The sequence below is a fragment of the Phacochoerus africanus genome, chromosome 11 (genome assembly GCF_016906955.1).
Source record: "Phacochoerus africanus isolate WHEZ1 chromosome 11, ROS_Pafr_v1, whole genome shotgun sequence".
Classification (NCBI taxonomy): domain Eukaryota; kingdom Metazoa; phylum Chordata; class Mammalia; order Artiodactyla; family Suidae; genus Phacochoerus; species Phacochoerus africanus.
The window spans coordinates 14,488,739-14,492,475 of NC_062554.1; the positions used below are offsets into that span (position 1 = coordinate 14,488,739).

At 41.2% G+C, this 3,737-nt stretch overlaps 1 pseudogene; it reads left to right on the forward strand.

The window, feature by feature from the left end:
• The first annotated feature begins 2,671 nt into the window (after positions 1-2,671).
• LOC125111023 (sodium/potassium-transporting ATPase subunit beta-3-like) lies at positions 2,672-3,514 on the forward strand (annotated as a pseudogene).
• Positions 3,515-3,737: the final 223 nt, after the last annotated feature.

Here is a 3,737-nt window from a genome sequence, read left to right on the forward strand (position 1 = left end):
CACTGGGTGTAGATATAGAAACATGTTACTTGTTGAAGCTAGTAGCCAGCTTGAGGTCACATCAAGTCCCCCTGAAGACACAGGTGGCAATGAAAAGGACAGAACAAAGAGACCCCAAGGAAGCATGGTCAGACATCTGCTGTTCTTGCCACTGGTTGTGTTTCTAGCTCTGTATTTATGATTTTAAATTATAGACAAAAAATAGTCTTACTGTCTAAGTCACTTTGAGTTTCCTGTTACCTGAAGCAAAAGCAAAATTGTAACTGATATCTCTTTGGAGGCAATATAGGAAAAAGTTTTAAAAAGGGAATGTTCAGTAGTATCAGATGTTTCAGAAAGAGGAACTATAATTTTGAAAATTCTTATGGTAAAAGATATAAACTTCTAAGCGTAAATTATTTGATCAGCTAGCCCATGGTGAACCGAGGAACATTTAACATGTAATACTGAATTCCCAGAGTATTAAGGGAAAGGATGTGAGGTAGGAATGGAAGGACCAAGTAAATCTTGCCATTCAGTTCCTTAAAAGTGCATTCAATTACACACTTATTCAAATACACACAATCATGCCTGGAAACAATGTTTCATGTTTACATATAGTCAATCTTGCATACTTCATCCAAAAAATAGACTCTGGCTCTGAGGAGCCCATGTAATACAATTGGAAGGACTCTGAAATTAACCCTAGAGTAATTATCTCCACGCCAAGCAAACCACTCTGGAGTTGGCAAGTGGCTTAGCTGCCAACAACAATGTTATAATAAGATTGGAGGGAGCAGTTTCTAACATTTTGCCCATGGTGCATGAACCTTTCATGGAGCCAAATACCAGTCATCCACAGAGCATTGCAGAGAAGATCAAGGTAAGTGAAAGTCGCCAAGGCTCTGTTTTAAGCACCAATTTCCATCTTTAGTCTTACCTGAGTACTATACATATATCATCCAGCTGCATCATAAAATTAAAGAAGCTGAGAAATTGAAGAGATCTAAGAGGTCATGAAGACCAGCCTGCTTCTCTGTGAGATCCCTCCCTTTCAACACACCCCTGACAGGCAACTCAATAATTCATACTTAAATGCCTTCTGGGAGCCAATGGTGGGAAACCAAGGATATAAGCTTGGCAGGCTTGGAGCCAAAACTACTTTGGGTTCATGTTAAACCTGACTCAAACTATTTGTAATTAGGGGGAAAAAAAAAACAAAAAACAAACAAACAAAAAACAACCCTGAGCATTCATTTCCCCTTTTAAGATGGTTAAAACATGGTTTTATTCCACCACACTGTTTTGGTGGAATGATTTGTTTTGAGAAAGAGCATATTAGTTTTCTGTCTTTTCCCTTTTGCTTTCAGACACTCAGAGTTTCTCTAAAATTCTACCGGATATAAATCTATAACTGGTCTCTGCAGCAGCTCCTCACTGATCCTCAGATGCTCTTCCTGGGGCTCCATAGACTATGGCTCTTTTCTTTGGAGACTTCTTCCTCTACCCAGGGGAAGATATTACTGGAACCCTGGAGGTAAGGCTTTTGACATAAAATGAGCCTGAGATTTCAACTCTGCTGAGAAAACTCTTCCTATGTATGTTTAATTATTTTCACTTGAAGTAGTGGGAAGGTCAGTGATCTTTGGCAAAGAAATGAATTCTTTTGACCTATTCTCCAACGAGAAAGTTGGATGGTAGTATTTTATGATTGTCACTTATTAAAAAAAAATCTTGTGATTTCTTAACTCTTTATTTATTTATTGAGATTCTTTGTATACTCAGAAGTCTGTAAATATTTCATAAATATGACTATCTGAATTACATGTAATATTTCAGATGTGTGCTCACTGCAAGTAAGGAGATGATACATAATAACGTGTAATCTGGATATTGCACATCTACTCGAAAAGCTAACAGTTGTATGAATTTGCTGAGTGGTTAAACATATATGGCCCGTTTTTTTTTTTTTTTTTTTATTTTACAAACCTCTCTAGAGTTTTTTTCCCCCACCTGAGTCCTGAGTTGACATTGCAGCTTTACTGGCTTTGTAATCCCAGATATGATGCTTTGTTTCTAAGGCCCTACTTTCCCATCTATAAGACTGGAATGATACCTACCTAAAGAACTGCTGGAGGATTAAGTAAGGTGATATGAACAAAGTTCTTAGATTCAGCCAAGAACGCAAGTTTGACAAGTGTTCTTTCCTTACATCTCTCAGCTCCCTTTTTCATTCCTAACCACTTATGACAGGTATAAGTGAGTGACAAAATGGTTTAAGAGAGAAAGAGACCAAATTAGCAAGGATCAACCACTTTATCATCTTTGGCAATAACCACACTGTGGTACCTAGAATCCGTTGACAAAGTTCTCAGATAAGTACAGGGATTCTAGGAATTCTATCAGATTATCTTAATACAACCATTAGTCTATAAGCAGCAAAGTAAGGATATACCACACACACTCATGCACACACAGATACACACACAGGCTCCCGCCGCTGGAGCGGCCGCCCAGCTCGGCGCGGCGCGGCGCAGCGCAGTCGGATTGAGCGCTCACGGTAGCGAGGAGGTTTCCTGGGCCAGCCGTCCCTCCTTCTGTCCCTCCTTCTGCCGCCGTCGCCGGGCTGCGCCGCTCCAGCCAGGATGCACCTCCATGCTCCTCGCTGCTTCCTTTGTCGTCGGCACACACCATGACGAAGAAAGAGCAGAAATCCTTCAACCAGAGCATGCATGGCCTAATGGAAGCTCTTCTTGTACAACCCGACCACCGGACAGTTCCTGGGGCGCTCTGCCAAGAGCTGGGGTTTGATCTTGCTCTTCTACCTAGTCTTTATGTGTTCCTGGCTGCACTCTTTGCATTCACAATGTGGGTTATGCTTCAGATCCTGAACGATGAGGTTCCAAAATATCGTGACCAGATTTCTAGTTCAGGACTTATGGTTTTTCCAAAACCAGTGTCAGCGTTGGATTATTCCTTCAGTGTGTCTGATCCAGACTCCTATAAAGGGTACATTGATGACCTTAAGAAATGTCTAAAGCCATATGACTTAGAAGAACAGAAGAATCTCACAGATTGTACCGATGGAGAATTTCTTGAACAGAAGGGTCCACATTATGATGCATGCCGGTTTCCTCTTAACTTACTTGAAGCATGCAGCAGTGAGATTGATCCCCAGTTTGGCTACTCCAGAGGAAACCCTTGTATTCTTGTGAAAATGAACAGAATAATTGGATTAAAGCCTCAAGGAGAACCAAGGATAGAATGTATTTCGAAGGGTGAAAGCACAGTAGTTCTATCAACTTATCCTCCCAATGGAAAGATAGACGTAAAGTATTTTCCGTATTATGGAAAAAAACTGCATGGGAACTATCTGCAGCCATTAGTTGCCGTCCAGCTCACCTTTGATGCTGCCAATGACATGAACGAAGTAACAGTTGAGTGTGAGATTGATGGATCACCCAACCTAAAAAACCAGGATGATTGTGACAAGTGTTTGGGACGAGTTGCATTCAAAGTCACCATGCATGCATAGTAGGAGTTAGGATATCTCCACAGAGTAAATGTTGTGTTGTCTGTCTTCATTCTGTATCAGCTGGACCTGCCATTCCAGAATTATGAGACCACCTTGGAGAAAGGTGGAGTGGTACATGACACTGGGGTAACACCGCAATGTGCTTCCATATCATAGTGTTCAGTGTCCTCCGAAGTAACTGCTCGTTGCCTCTGCTGCCTTTTGAACCACGTACAGTCACCAG